The sequence below is a fragment of the Chiloscyllium punctatum genome, chromosome 16, assembly GCF_047496795.1.
Source record: "Chiloscyllium punctatum isolate Juve2018m chromosome 16, sChiPun1.3, whole genome shotgun sequence".
Classification (NCBI taxonomy): Eukaryota; Metazoa; Chordata; class Chondrichthyes; order Orectolobiformes; family Hemiscylliidae; genus Chiloscyllium; species Chiloscyllium punctatum.
The window spans coordinates 66326175-66343255 of NC_092754.1; the positions used below are offsets into that span (position 1 = coordinate 66326175).

Sequence of the window (17081 nt, forward strand, 5' to 3'; positions counted from 1 at the left end):
CCAGAGTTTCCAATCATTTAATAATCTTATATGTCTCATTCAGATCTCCTCTCAGTCTTCTAAACTCAAGGGTATACAAGCCCAGTCGCTCCAGTCTTTCAGCATAAGGTAGTCCCGCAATTCCATGATTTGACCGCATGAACTTACACTGCACTCCCCCAATACCCAGAATGTCTTTCCTCAAATTTGGAGACCAGAACTGCACACAGTACTCCAGGTGTGTTCTCACAAGGGCCCTGTACAGCTGCAGAAGAACGTCTTTGCTTCTATACTCAATCCCTCATGTTATGAAGGCCAGCATGCTATTAGCCTTCTTCACTACCTGCTGTACCTGCATAATTACCTTCATTGACTGATGTACCAGAACACCCAGATCTCTTTGTACTGCCCCTTTACCTAAATTTATTCCCTTTAGGTAGTAATATGCCTTCCTGCTCTTGCCACCAAAGTGGATAACCATACATTTATCCACATTAATCTGCATCTGCCATGCATATGACCAGTCACCTAAACCGTCCAGTTCACCCTGTAATCTCCTAACATCCTCCTCATATTTCACCCTGCCACCTAGCTTAGTATCATCATCAAATTTGCTAATGTTATTACTAATATCATCTTCTATATCATTAACACATATTGTAAAAAGCTGCAGTCCAAGCACTGATTCCCTGCAGTACCCCACTGGTCACTGCCTGCCATTCCGAAATGTAGCCGTTTATCACTACTCTTTGTTTCCTATCAGCCAACCAGCTTTAAATCCAAGTTAGTACCTTGCCCCCAATACCATGCGCCCTAATTTTGCTCACTAACCTCCTATGTGGGAGGTTGTCAAAAGCTTTCTGGAAGTCCAGGTACACTACATTTACTGGATCGCCCTCGTCCATCTTCAGAATTACATCCTCAAAAAATCCAGAAGATTAGCCAAGCATGATTTCCCCTTCATAAATCCATGCTGACTCTGACCTGTCCTGTTACTACTATCCAGATATGTCGTAATTTCATCCTTTATAATAGAGTCCAGCATCTTTCCCACCACTGAGGTCAGACTAACTGGCCTATAATTTCCTGCTTTCTCTCTCCCACTTTTCTTAAAATATGGTACAACATTAGTCACCCTCCAATCCGCAGGAACTGATCCCGAAACTATCGAACTCTGGAAAATAATCACCAACGCATCCACGATTTCTCGAGCCACCTCCTTCAGTACCCTGGGATGTAGACCATCAGGCCACGAGGACTTAGCAACCTTCAGACCTAACAGTCTCTCCAACAATTCCTGGCTAATGTAACTTCCTTAAGTTCTGGTCCTTCAGCCACTATTAACTTAGGGAGATTGCTTGTGTCTTCCCCAGAGAACACAGATCTGAAGTGCCAATTCAATTCTTCTGCCATTTCTTTGTTTCCTGTAATATATTCCCCTGGTTCTGTCTTCAAGGGCCCAATTTTAGTCTCAAACATTTTTTTTGCCTTTCACCTACCTAAAAAAAGCTTTAACTATCCAACAGGGAAGAAGCTGTTCTTGAATCTATTGTTCCATTTGTTTAAGCTTTCTCGATAGAAGAAGTTGGAAAAAGATTATATCCAAGCTGGGAGAGGTTTTCGATGTTTGTAGCCATTCCAAGGCAGCGAGAAGTGTGCAGATGGAATTAATGGATGTTACCATACCAAGCCGTGATGCATCCTAATATACACCAGTAGAAAATGAGTTAAATTCTTTGTGGACATGTTGATTTTCGTTAGCCTGCTGAGGAGGCAGAGGCATTTATACCTTTTCTTGACCATTGCAGCAATGTAGGTGGACCAGGAAAGATTGTTGGTAATTGTCACTTCCAGGAATTTGATGTTGTCTTCAACCTCCACTTGCACCTCATGTACATTAAGGTAGGTTGGGCGTACTCACCTTGTGTAATGAATTAAATTACCAGCACTTTAGTTTTTCTGATTTTGAGGGAGAGATTGTAATATTCACACGAGACGACCAAACAGTCTATCGCTTGCCTGTGTTAGGCCTCGTCATTGCTTAAGATCCGGCTGACAAATGTGGTGTCATCGGCGAATTTGTCGATGGAGCTCGGACAAAATTTAGCCACACAGTCGTGAGTATTCAGGAAATACAGTAAGTTGCTGAATACACAGCCTTGCAGGGCGCTGGTGTTGAGGATTTTCATGGAAGATGTGTTGTTGTCTATTCTCACTGATTTCAGTCGATGGGTCAGGAAGTCAAGAATCAAGTTACAGAGGATAGAGCAGAGACCTCGGACCAAATGTTAGAGGTTAGTTTGATTCGGAATCTTGTGGGCGGGACTGGTTTCTTCGGAGTCTCGTCACCGTGGGGCCAGGTACTGTTTGTGGGCCGGTTGGGCATCGGTTCCGGATTTCCCCGAGGTCCGAACATCACACCTGTGGAAAGCTGGTAGGTTTGGTCCAGGATCCAGTATCGGTATTGGGAATATCAGACCCGCAAGCAGTTTTAAAAGAGCATTGCTACTTGTTTTAATAGACTTAGAATTGAGAATTAAAATAGCAGAAAGATTGAAAGATGTCTAAGAATATGATCTGCTGCAGAGAGCTTGGAAAAGATCGCCTTGCATCGACATCATTTTGAATGCAAGAACCCCATGTGAGTGACCACGAGGCTGATATCGGACTTGAAGGGATTGTGTTGTGTGTATCGTGATAGATGCTCAGTAAAGCTGAATCCATTTTCCTGTTGGTTTGTGTTGTGACAACCGATAGTTGTGCAGGAATGAGTTTATAGTCTATTTCTAGTGAGTGGTGTTTGACGGAGGATTCTTAAGCTGACCTCATCGGCTCGATCAAAGGTAGGAGAAATACAGCAGCGCGAATATTTAATCACGTTGGAATGGGGAATGGGACTATTTAAAGAATAAGGATACTTTAATCCAGGAGATTTATAGAAACAAAAGTATTTAATCATCCTCGAGCATAGAACAGGAATATTTCATTACATGAAAAGATGGAGCAAGAATATTTAATCACGGGAACTTTGGAACAGTCTCTGTGATCTCGTACTTGATTGATGGTCTGATTTGCTTGTCAGTGTTGCCAACCACAGCTCACTTCCATTAACATTCCTCACCTGTCCTCTCCCGCAGGTTGCACAGCAACAGTGCGATTCAATCTTGCTGCACGTACTGAGTTTTCACTGTTCCGTTCTCGACGAGCTACCTTCAGCCTGGGAGTGTGTAACGGCTGTCAGCTGATGGCGCTGCTTGGTTTGGTGGTTTCTGACGTTAGCTGCAATCCAACGGATGGTGCGCACATCTTGTACTGGAGTCACTCAATTGGACCAATGGTTGCATGTGGAACACAGGACGGATCACATGGAGTCGAAACAGCCCAGTCCTTTGTGCCAGCATTGATATTCTTCAAGTAAATGTCCTGCCTTTCCTCACTTAACTTGCCCTTCCCGAAAATGCTAAACTCCCATCCTTAATTTGAACATTTCAAATATTGTCGATTCTGACACCCTCTGCATTCTGTGTGAAGGAGTTTGCCCTGAAGTCTACTTGGATTTTTCAGTAACTTGATGTTGTTCGTCTCAGCCGGCTGGCTGGCTCATTCATCAGTGCAACGATTACAGTGCAAGGTCAATACCCATCCAGGCTGCAGTTGACTCGGAAACTGCCACTTTGCACTCCTCCTTAGGAAGTGGAAAGGAGTTGGCAAACTGTCAGTAACGGACTGCAGAAGAAAACAGGATCAAACACCGTCTCACATTATTTCTGTATCATAGCATGTCGGCCTCTTTCAGTGCATGTTGATCCTCCGAATAGGTCCTTTTCTCATTGTGTTGCGGATGTTCCATATTCTTTTTTTTCTTTTCTTTTCTTATTTTTTTGTCAGTGGCATTTGCCTTTCAGACAGAGAGACTGGGTGAAGCGGCAGGTCCTGGGCCTACCCTCACCAGAACAGCAAACGTTCCCTACTGTTAGAATTTTTCTCAACCACACGCGAGCCAACGAAACGACTGAGCTCACCAATCTTCTAATTTATAAACGCTTTTCAACATTTTTAAAGTTTAGTTTTCACCTTCCAGCTCCTTCATCCTTGCAACTCTGATCTCATCCCTGTCAATACACTTCCTCCCTGTCTAACGTTTTTAACATCTTGATTTTGAACTGAACACCAAATAGCATGGAGAAACAGTTTCCCGAATTTTGTACTTCTCTATCCCACCTTTCGATTGGTAACCATAAAGATCAGTTAATTTTGGGTATGACACGGTTGACTTGGTAATTTTAGTGATTTACCTGCTAGCGTTTTGTTAGAGCAGTGACTCAGGCTGAAGTAACGCCCTTTCCTCGTGAATTGGGTGCAGAATATATGACCAATTTCTCTTCCAGGTGGTGAACTACACCAGGGTGCTCTGCTGACCAACAACCAGTCCTGGCGCTTCCAGTCGTGCTTTGTCACGGTGACCATTTTTGGAGAGCTGATCGGGCCTGCTGCGGGGAATGGAACGCTCCACACTGGGCATCTGGGTGGCCCACAGAGAAGGTGAGAGACTGGCCGTTCTGTTGCACTAGAACTTGCGTTGGTGGCCGCTGATAGATCCACTGTGCGACTGGAACCTTAGCCTACCGATTGCTGAGTGAAAGGCTGTAACAACCATTTGTGCATTCATGAATCCGAAATCTAATCCTTCTAAACTTCTTAACTGCAATTTATCCTCAGGTATCCCGGTCTCTAGCATTCCTGAGTTTCCCATTAGTCTCTGCGTGTTCACTATTAATCCCTTATAATTCACCAGGCAGCCAGAGAAGCAGGTAGGTAGTAAAGGAATGTGTCGACGTCCTACTCACCAACTGATTGGATACTGCCGACATCAGTGAAGGTGATTGCACTCCTTCATGGCGTGCAAACCCATGGCACTCTGGAAGGGAGGGAGAAAAGCAGTCGGCAGTACTGATGACAATGCTTTCATTAGGGGGGTATTGCAGAACAGGACAGAAGACCTTCAAATATTCGAAGAAGGTAGCGTAGGCACTAACTGTATCCTTTTAAAAAGGCAAATGTGAGATGGATATTCCAGGTGTGATGCAGCTGGCCAAACCACTTTGTTTTAAGCACAACAGAATTCATTTCATCACTACCATTGAAACACAATCAAATGCAAATGGGATTTTGGAGAAACTAATGGATCAGTATAGTAACTATTACTAGGTAGCTGCTCCAAACCAACATCATCCCATAAAGACACCCATGTCAAAAAGATAAATACAACCACAGGTTATTACAGGTAGGAGAAATTTCAGTGAGAAAAGCTAGCCAGAGGTCATCTGAAGGATGGAATCGTTTTGAACTAGATCAGCTTCTGCTACTGCTACCAAAAGTCTTTTTATTTTGCTGCAAATATGCCCCCAACCAACTTGAAAGTTCTTGCCTTCAATTTAGTCCTTTAGCATTTAGATCTGGTTTATTCCTTTCCATTAGTATTTTGACATGAATACAACTATGATCACTTGCCGCAAAGTGCTCCTCTAACGATCCCTCTTCCCTTCAGTATTTCACAAGAGGAAGTCAAGTTTCGCTCCTTCTCCAATAGGTACATACACATACTGAATCAGATTTTTTTCTTGTGCACTTAGCATATTCCTCTCCATCCAAGCCCTTGAAACCATGGCATCCCCAATATATGTTTGGCAAATTAAAATCCCCTACCATAACCTCCCTCTTATTCTTACAGATGAAGTGAATTTCACATTTGAGATGAGGGAGGCTTTCAAAAATAGGCTAATGGCAGTGCAGGATAGGCATGTCACGTTGAAGGCGAAGGATAAGAAGGGCAAGATACGTAAACCATGAATGACAGGAGAAATTGTACGACTAGCCAAGAGGAAAAGGGAAGCGTACATAAGGTCTAGGCAGCTGAGAACAGAACGGACCCTGGAAGAATAGCTGAAGAGATGGACAAGTCTTAAACACTGTTGCCCACTGCTGTGGGCAAAGTCTTAGAGAGAATTGTAAGGGATAGGATTTATGAATATCTGGATAGGAATAATGTGATCAATGATAGTCAGCATGGTTTTGTGAAGGGCAGGTCGTGCCTCACAAACATAATTGAGTTCTTTGAGAAGGTGACTAAGGAAGTGGATGAGGGTAAAGCAGTAGATGTGGTGTATATGGATTTTAGCAAGGCGTTCGATAAGGTACCCCATGGTAGGCTACTGCAAAAATTACGGAGGTATGGCATTGAGGGCGCATTAGAGGTTTGGATTAGGAATTGGCTGGCTGGAAGGAGACAGAGGGCAGTAGTTGATGGTAAAGGTTCATCTTGGAGTGCAGTTACTAGCGGTGTTCCACAAGGATCTGTTTTGGGACCATTGCCGTTTGTCATTTCTATAAATGACCTGGAGGAGGGGCTTTTAGGCTGGGTGAGCAAGTTTGCGATGATACGAAAGTCAGGGGAGTTGTGGACAGCGAAGAAGGATGTGGCAGGTTTGGCGGGATATAGATAAGTTGCAGAGCTGGGCAGAAAGGTGGCAAATGGAATTCAATGTAGCTAAGTGTGAAGTCATTCACTTTGGTAGGAGTAACAAGAAGATGGATTACTGGGCTAATAGTAGGCTCCTTGGTAGTGTGGATGAGCATAGGGATCTTGGTGTCCATGTACACAGATCTGTGAAAGTTGCCACCCAGGTAAATAGTGCTGTGAAGAAGGCATATGGCGTACTGGGCTTTATTGGTAGAGGAATTGAGTTCCAGAGTCCTGAGGTCATGTTGCAGTTGTATTAGACTCTGGTGTGGCCTTATCTGGAGTACTGTGTACGGTTTTGGTCGCCATACTATAGGAAGGATGTGGAGGCACTGGAACAGGTGCAGAGGAGGTTTACCAGGATGTTGCCTGGCATGGTAGGAAGATCATATGAGGAGCGGCTGAGGCACTTGGGGCAGTTCTCTTTGGAGAAAAGAAGGTTTAGGGGAGATTTGATAGAGGTGTACAAGATGATTAGGGGTTTAGATAGAGTTGACAGTGGGAACCATTTTCCGCATATGGAGTCAGCTGTTACTAGGGGACACGGCTTTAAATTAAAGGGAGGTTGGTATAGGACAGATGTTAGGGGTAGATTCTTTACTCAGCGGGTTGTGAGTTCATGGAATGCCCTGCCAGTATCAGTGGTGGTCTCTCCCTCTTTATCGTCATTCAAGCGGGCATTGGAAAAGCATATGGAGGTTATTGGGCTAGTGTAGGTTAGGTAGGCTTCGGTCAGCGCAACATCGAGGGCCGAAGGGCCTGTACTGCGCTGTATTTTTCTATGTTCTATTTTTCGATGTACAAGGAATCAAGCGGGCTAAAAGCCGTCATGAAATAGCTTTAGCAAGCAGAATTAAGGAAAATCCCAAAGCATTTTATTCTTATATAAAAAAACAGCGGGTAACTAGAGAAAGGATTGGTCCACTGAAAGGCAATGAAGGAAGGCTGTGTGCCGAATCTGAGAGAATGGGTGAGATTCTGAATGATTACTTTGCATCAGTGTTCACTGGGGAGAGGAACATGATGCATCGTGAAATTAGAGATAGAAGTTTGATTAGTATGGATCACGTTGGTATAAGTAGGGAAGATATGTTGGGTATGCGAGAGGTCATTAAGGTAGACAAATCCCCAGGACAAGATGGGATCTGTCCCAGGTTGCCAAGGGAGGTGAGAGAGGAAATAGCTGGGGCCCTGACAGATATCTCTGTGGCATCCTTAAATAGAGGTGAGGTGCTGGAAGACTGGAAGGTTGCTCATGTTCTCCCCCTGTACAAGAAGGGTCGTCGGGATATTCTGCGTAACTACTGACCAGTGAACCGGATGTCGGTGGTGGGGAAGTTGCTGGAGAGGGTACTAAGAGATAGAATCTATTTATATTTGCATGGAATGAGCTTATCGATGATGGGCAACATGGTTTTGCACGGGGGAGATCGTGCCTTACTGATATTAGAAACAAAATTCAATAAAATTTAGACGAGACGACCAAAGCTGGAAACAAGACAATTTATTACGAATTTGCAAGTAAGGGTTACAATTGCATAAGCAAATGAAAGGAAATTAGAACTTTGGTTAGTTTACAGTTATACCCTTTGAGCTGAGTGAGGTCATCTCTCCAGACTCCTCATTACCCAATCTCTCTTACTATTTCATATCTACCCATCTATGCCCCACGTCCATTACCCCTTTCTTTCCAAGTTGGCAATTTCCCCCCTCCACGTGCTTTCATAAGACTAAACTCTTATCTCGATGTTCCCCTTTTTAACATCCTTCATTATCAATAGGTACATTCCATTCTTGTACATACATCTTAACAATGTATCTTTTTCGTACTTTGCTTATATGTTTTAGAAATCTTAGACTTTTTCTGAAACTGTTGTTTCAAACATTATGGTAAAAGGAATTATTTTCTTTAATAAATCTACAATTAAAGTTATTTCTTAATTATCCATAATTATGCACTGAAAAGTAGAGATACTCTTCCCTTAACACCTGCAGAGTTTATAGTTCTCTTGCTTTATCCCTTTTCTGTATGCTTTTTCTATACCTGCAAAAACAACACTTTTACCCAACTTCTAACAAATGCCACATATCTTTTCTTAACCACTTGTTGTTTTTGCAATCTTATTTTCTGCCCTCTTTTCAGCCTATGGTGTAGAGGTTCACAATCTAGTAATTTCTGTCCTTCTAAATTTGTCTTTTTTTTCAAACACTAGGTGTTATCTGTTACTCTCTCTTTCTTGCGTTTGTAAACACATTAAACCCTACCTACAATTATTAATAGCACATAAATGCCGAAACTCACTAAACATTTTCCTCACCCGGTCAATCTCGAGTTACCCCATCCCCATTCCCATCCTTCATCTTTTCGGAGTTCATCTCTAATTTCTCTTATATTGCTTATCTTTTTCTTCACTATTTCTGCCTTATCTTCCACTATGGAAGATGTGAAGGTGCAACATTCTTTACCAATCAGAGCACAGGTTCCTCCTTTTTCGGCCAAAAGATAGTCTAAAGCCATTCGATTTTGTAAAGCTGTTAGTCTCGTGGCAATCATTTCAGTGGTTATGGCCGATATTTGGGATTGAGTTTCCCCCATTGTGCCGGTAGTATCATTAATTCATTTTTCAAGGGCAGCCGCCAGTTTCTGTATTTCGACCCCTGCCCTTGTAGTACCGTAGTTCGGGAGTAGTGTCCACAGCAGACGATCTCCTTCAGAGACCTCTCGGGTCTTACGTCTTATCCCCACTCCTTTCTCAGTTTGGGCACATGCTTTTCTATTCGGAGGTGAGGGACCATATAAGCGAGGTAACAGCAGCTACTCTAACCTTTCTGGTCTTGAGGAAGTGTTTCATAACATATTTTCCCCCGGGAATAAATGGATAGGCCTTCAGACCGCATACCCAATACGTTCCATTCAATATTCGGGGAGTGGTCGTGGCAGTGGCTTGACTGGTATGTACACAAGATGATTTTCCTAGTTGAAAAGGTGCAGCATCATTCAGATTACAGAAACAGGTGGTGTTCACTGCTTCTTTCAGTGGGGAAATTCTAAGACTATCAATAGCCCCCTGATTTTTGGGGGCTGGCCTTGGGAACAATTCAACAAAGTTATAGTTGCTCCTTTCAGATCTCCACTTTGTATTATTTGGACACACTTCAAATTTTTGTATATCATATCCTTCTTTTATAATAAGCGGTATTACTCAAGTGGGGATCCCAGATTTGCCATGGTGTGGGACCTCTGCACAGACCCAACAGTTGGCAATTCTCTCTTGTTTAGCATAATTCTGGCACAGCGTAGTGAAGTGATTTTTCCCACCTCCCTGAATAGTTAGTATTACTAACATTACAATACTATACCAGTATCTACCCATCTCTAAAGCCTGCCTACAGTCCTGTCTTAACCTTTTAGGTGTCAGGGAGAGGTGAGTCCACACAGCCCTTACAATCAATAATAATATATATCATCAAACATCACAAAAGTGTCTTTTATCTTAGTTCATTCCCTCTTTCTCAGCTTAACTTTCAGAGGATGAGCGTGCCACTCCGCCAATGGGGCATTCACAGGACCTTTGACGCGAGAGTGATGACTCCACCCTGTCTTAGCAGTTCGGATGGCTTTCTCAGTAGACAGGAGGGTTAGGAATGGTCCCACCCAGCTCGGGTTTAGTTTGGTATCTTTCCAGGTCTTGATTAGGACTCAGTCCCCCAGTCGTATCTGATGTGCTGCAAACTCGAGTGGCGGTGTCTGCACCAGCAGGCCTTTGTTCCTAAGAATAGATAATGAAGAGCCAAGTGCCACAATATAGTTTTTTCAAAAACCTATTATTAAATCCAGCTGAAAGTACCTCTCCTTTCACTCCTAGAAATGGTAGTTTCATAAGGAGAACGGCCGATATCATGTCTTGGAGCAGTCAGAACACGTAATAGACTAACTCCTTTTCCCCGACTATTGATTAGTCCTCGTTCTTGCCGTAGCTTTCCAAAGGTATGGACTACTCCGTAAGCATATTTAGAGTCATTGTAAATTGTTCCATCCCGATTCTCTAAGTGTTTTAAAGCTTAAGTTAATGCGTACAAATCACAGGTCTGGGCTGACCATATGTTAGGCAGCCGTTCTGCCTCCACAGTTTGATTTTTGTTATCCATTGTGTCTTTTTCCTTCCACTACTCTCGATGATGCATCTATAAACAATCTATCCCTGTCATGTTAAGGTAGATCTCTCAGGTCCTGTCTAATTTTAGTTTGATACTCTATGATATCTAAACAGTCATATTCTAATTCTCGTTTGTCTAGAGCTCTCCCTTCCATAAGAAGGTAGCTGGGTTTAGACAGGTATCTATTGCTAACACCAGGTCATCTTTTTCCATCAGGATGGCCTCGTCAACATCTCCCTGCCTTTTGTTCTGACTTGATGCAGGGGGGTGGGGTGGGGGGTGTTGGGGGTACTAACTACTATAAGGTTGCTCCATCTGCGTCTTTGCAGCTCCCAAATCTTTTGGTCCCTTTTCCCCCTTTGTAGTAAACAACAGGGCACCCTGAAGATCTGAAATTGCAGATATTAGGGAGTATATTACTGCTCCTTGTGGATTCAGGGTCGCTTATTTAACTAACACTTTGGCCAGTCTACTTCCCCTTACTTCCACGTCATTCACCTTCTGATGTCCATCTATATGAATCACCAGTATTCCTCTCGGGAGTAACAGAGATTTCAGCAATTATTTTATCAATTCCTCATAAGCTAGTTCTTTTCCTTTGCTACGTATCAGTCCTCTTACTTGCCAAATGTTTTTTTCAAAGGTATGTGCACTCCAAATGCATATTTGGAGTCTGTGCATATCGTTCCTTCTTTGTTTTATAAGGTTCTGAGAGCTCTTTCTAGGGCATAGAGTTCACAAGTTTTGGCTGACCAGCCGTTAGGCAGTCTTTCAGCCTCGATAATGTTTCCCTCTATCCCGTCTACTACAGCATATCCATTGTGTTTTTTTTACCCTCAATCATCCGGGAGGACCCGTCGATAAACAACCAAGCTCCTGCATGCAACTGTATGTTTCTAAAGTTCATTCGCAATTTACTCTGATATTCAATAATATCAAGGCAGTCATGTTCTGGATTGCCAGGGGCCACCCTCTTCTCCCCGCCACACAAATGCAGCTGGATTCAAGCAACTGTCTGTGACTAATACAAGGTCATCCTGTTCTATTATGATTGTGTCATGTTTCGAGAGTCTGTGAGCCATTGTCCTGCTTTCTGATTTAGTATGGCCTGTAACTGATTTACGGTGCTGACTATTAAGGCTCCCCCAAAAGTAAGTTTCCGACTCTCCTCTACCAATAAGGCCGTTGGTCCCACTGCCTGCACACAGTAATGTATATTTCCATTCTTTAATTAACAATGAATTAATGCAGTTCATGTTTTAAATTAACAATGAATCAATAAAACAGGTCACTGAGAATGTGTGAAGGAATCCTGCCAATTAATATTCATTCAGGTTAACACAATTGATTTATTATAATATTAATTATTAATTATATATATTATAATTCAGGGCAGAAACATAACAAGTGACTAAAACATTTTAAAAACTATAATCGCGCAGTTCTGTTTGTTTACCAGTCACTTGTGACTTCTCACTCTGTTTCTGTAATTGATCTGCTCGAGCACATTCATTTTTAAGAACCTCAACAGATTCAATAGCACCATTTGCAGTTAACTCAGTTCCTAATTTGGTGGCAATATCTCGTCATGAGCGCAAAACTGATTCTTCGTGCCTCTCATCACAAAACTGTCGCCATAATCCAATTACCTTTTTCGTTCCCACTCTCTTTGGCTTAAACTTTAACGATGACCTTGCGGCCTCATATCGGCTAAGAAAAATACGTCCTCTTGTAAGTTCCCACCTTTCAATTTATCAAGGGTTCCTGGTAGGTCCCCCGAAGCAGGAACTCCTGACACCCCTATTTTTCATCAAGGTTCATAAATGGCACTGCTTTTACTTTCTTTTTCGGATCTGGGCACTCTCTCTTAAAGTGACCTGTCTTCGCAAAGTAATAACATCCCGCCTGTGGGGATTTCCACTTTGATCCTTGTTCGTGTCTACCAGACCCCTTAACATCTCTTGCACGATCTCTTCTCTTCCCTTTATTTTCAATATACTGCCCGCCACCATCCCGGTTTCCTTATCCTTTCAGTGTTGTCCTTTTCTTTATTACCTCATCAACCGTGGCTTATCATTATTTTTGCCTTCTGTTTCTGCTTCTCATGTTACGTTGCCAGATCAATTGCTGAGCCGATTTAACCAACTGAACAGCTTTAGGGAAACCTCATGGCCATTCCTCATCACCCAATGTCTTGTTTAGACCTTGATTTTTAAAGAAATATTGCAATATTTCTTGCTCCCTGTAATCTCAAATATACTTTATCAATTTATGCTTGTCTAACTTTAAAGACTGTTCCTAAATATACATTTAGGAATATTACTTGTAAATATATATTTATATATTATAAGTTCATTTAAAATCCTTAACCTTAAAAGAAATCATGTTAAAATTTCCATAATAGAAATCAGATTCAAAACAGTCCCGATCTCCAGCTCCAGGAATCATTCAATCACCAACAAACAAATGTGCATTCAGACTGAATCACAAAGGGTTAAACTTTCTACTAGCTCTTTTCTCTCTCTCTCTCTTTGTCTCTCTCTCGCATGCACACACAGACACCACGTCCGACAGACACTTTGAGTTTCTCACAACGACTCCTCTAGCTTTTGAATATTTTTCTGGACGTCTGGCTATAAGTTAGTTAGGAAGTGCACTCTCAGTAGCCCTTCAGCTACTAGCCCTTCTGACACGAAGCATAATCTGATTCCTCCTGATTGTAAGGCTGTTTTTCATTGACATTTTAACATTTTTTTAACCTTTCCTCGCGTCCGAGGATTGTACTTCCAGTCTCGTAACATTTTTCCTAAAGGGCTGTCCTTTGGAATGCGGTCCTCGGACATCCCTTTAGTTTATCCTTACAGACTTAAATCACTTTTATCATTTCCCATTTCAATACTCGGCCGTTTCTTTATGTAATTTAATTAACCCTTACTGAGGTTCGGTGTCACCTACTTCAGCACTCACTTCAGGGTTCTGACCTTCGCGTGGGGGATTTCCCCTCTTAACAACCAATCTAAGGTTGGGTGGTTGAATCAGGTAGACACCTCACTCTTCAAATAAAATACCTTAATTTATGTGGTGCCAATTCCCAGTACTTCTCGTACATGCCCGACCACCTAAGGCCATTTACCCTCAGCAGCGCTTCATTAGCCCACTGACACGGGCTGTTTTTCCATGGACATATGCTTAATTTAATTTTGCCAATTCCCCGTACAGTCCATACGTCCCGACCACTTAAGGTCGTCCCGATCACAAAGGTAATACTTAAAGGTCCCTTTTTATACCTTAGTCTGTGCACAAGAGTTACCTGGTCGAATTTGCACGTGTTATCCTTCGGCAATACCCGGCAGCAACCACCCCGTTGCTTACCCTGGACAACTTCGCTATCTATCCCAGCTGCCTGGATACCCAGGTCCCGTATAAACAACTTTTAATGGTTCCTATATATGCAAGAGTTGATCTGACCAAGCCACCGCATGTCAGTGTGCCCTGTCTCACGGCAATGGCAGCAACAACCGTTGCTTGCTCCGGTCGCCTGGAGATATCCAGATATCTTACCCGGGTCTTCTGTACACAAAAGTTACCCAACCGAAACCGCTGCATGCACAGACCCACGGCAATGGTAGCAACAACTGCTGCTTGCTCCAATCGCCTGGGGATATACAGATATGTCTTACCTGGAGTTTCTGTATAAAAGAGTTACCCGACCAAAACCACCGTGTGTCAGCTTGAGCCACCCTGCGGTGATGACAGCGAATACTGTTGCCTACCGCAGTCGCCGGAAAATACTTATTCAAGATCATTATACTTACCCAGGTCCTGTGCAGAAGAGTTACCCGACTGAACCAGCCACGTCTCAACCTGCCTTGTTTCCAGGATCTCTCAGTCTGGATCTCGCTCGCCCGAGCTGCCACGGCAAGCAGGGAAACTAGAGACCGCCGAAATCAGCGAGGTGTACCTTCTCCGTTTTTTCCAACAATTGCCGAGATACCGGAGCTTGGGATCCCGGACAAGCCCCCAAATCTGTTAGAAACAAAATTCAATAAAATTTAGACGAGACAACCAAAGCTAGAAACAAGACAATTGCTACGAACTTGCAAGTAAGGGCTTCAATTGCATAAGCAAATGAAAGGAAATTAGAACTTTGGTTAGTGCTCAGTTATACCCTTTGAGCTGAGTGAGGTCATGTCTCCGGACTCCTAATTACCCAATCTCTCTTACTATTTCGCTTCTACCCATCTATGTTCCATGCCCGTTGCCCCTTTCTTTCCAAGTTGGCAATTTCCCCCTTGCACGTGCTTTCATAAGATTAAACTCTTATCTCGATGTTCCCCTTTGTAACTTCTTTCATTATCCATAGGTACATTCCATTCTTGTACATACATCTTAACAATGTATCATTTTCGTGCTTCGCTTATATGTTTCAGTAATCTTAGCTTTTTGCTGAAACTGTTGTTTTAAACATTATGGTAAAAGGAATTATTTTCTTTCATAAATCTACGTTAATGTTTGTACTTAATTATCCATAATTATGCACTGAAAAGTAGAGATACACTTCCCTAAATACCTGCGAGTTAATAGTTCTCTTGCTGTACCACTTTTCTGTATGCTTTTTCTACATCTGCAAAAGCAACACTTTTACCCCATTTCTTACACTAACTTGATAAAGTTCTTCGAGGAATTGACCAAGTTATTAGATGAAGGAAGGGCTGCTGATGGAATTGGCAGGCACGATAGATTAATGCAAGATGCATCTGGTGGGGAGCAGAGGGATACAAATGCTTAGGAATTGACCAACAGGTTTAGGCAGTACATTTGCATCGGCTCAGGCTTGGACGGCCGAAGGACCTGTTCCTGGGCTGTACATTTTCTTTGTTCTTTGTTCTATAACTGAGGTCCTCTTACAGTTTTGCTTCCCAGTTTCCTGTTGACTATTGGTGCAATCCTAATAAGGTGCTCATCACTTTGTTATTACTCAGTGCCAAACAAATAACTTCCCTGGGCTTACTCCCAGGTATATCCACCCTATGTGCTGCTGTAATTTGATCCCTAATTGAAAACGCCACTCTCCCTCCACTCTTGCCACCTCTTCTACCCTTCCCGTCGTTTCTATACCTTGTATCATTTGGCTGACAGACCCGTCCAAATGTTGATGATGATGTGCATGGGGACAGTTAGAAAGCTTGCAGGTCAAATAAAATTTGCAATGATAAACTCTGAGGAGGGCAGTGTTACAGTCATACAGCACAGAAGCAATCCCTTCGTCCAACCAAACCAGGTTTCCTAAACTGAAATAATTCCACTTGCCTGCAGTTGGTTGATATCCCTTTAAACCTTTCCTGTCCATTTATTCAAATGTATTTTAAATGTTACAATTGTACTCGTGTCTACCACTTGTTATGACAGACCATTTCAGAAATACACTATCCTCTGGAGTGAAAAAAAGAAGTTTCTCCAGAGTACTCAGAATTTTACAAGGGTATCAGTGAGTTGGTAGAGTAGGCAGATAATTGGCAGAAAACGTTCACTACGGCGATTCTAAGTCATGCATTCTTTGCCGTTTTTCCATGTTCTTTCTACTCAAGAGTATTGACTTAAATAGCATACGTTAACAAAGAGACTCGGATGTATATGCCCATTAATCATTATAAATCATTAAAGGAGGATGGATACACCCAGGACTACTCAACTCTCTGTACCCATGTCCTGTGTGCAGGATTGATAACAAAATGTGTGTGCTCAATACCAGTTCCTGCGACTCTGTAACTGTGGTTGCCCAATTTAGATTGAATGCTGTGATCACAGCAGGGGTGAACGCTGGAAACCGGTGACATCAGAGAGTAGGCACTGAGCTCAGCAAAGTAGGTGAACCACAACTCATTCGCTCTCTTGTCTCCAAATCAAGTTGCCTGCTGTTTGAGTCGGACTCTATATTGAAACTGGTGAATGAGAGGAACCTAGCTTCAGTTCGTCACTGTGTTGATTCTGTTGTGCTGAAAGAGAAATATCCCCAGAGTCTTAATGATTCACCACTGGGAATTGATGATATAAGCTCTGTTGGTGAACATTAACTGGTTATGATGCCTCACCCAGAACATTGCACTTTGATCGAGCAGTGCCCCTGTGTGCCTTACGATTGGCGACATTCTCTCACCTTGTAACCATCGTTACGTATGTTCAAGAACGCTCAAGAATGGCACTTACAGGGTTTCTGATAATCAATATCTTTGTAAAGCACTAATCTGACCTACCTCGCAGTCAGCCTGTTTGACACTGAACAGAGTCAGAAATGGACCTGACACCGAAATCCTTCAATCTGCCAGTCCGCAGCCCTCATTGGTCTCAGCTTGTGTGTACCTGTGCAAAGAATCTCTGTTGGGTGTTCTATCAGTCCCTGAATCTTTCATTTCACAATGATCAA

The 17081-nt window shown here is 42.7% G+C and overlaps 1 pseudogene; it reads left to right on the forward strand.

Moving 5' to 3' along the window:
- Positions 1-16875, forward strand: part of LOC140486831 (uncharacterized) — a 28985-nt pseudogene extending 12110 nt beyond the window's left edge.
- The last annotated feature ends 206 nt before the right edge of the window (positions 16876-17081 follow it).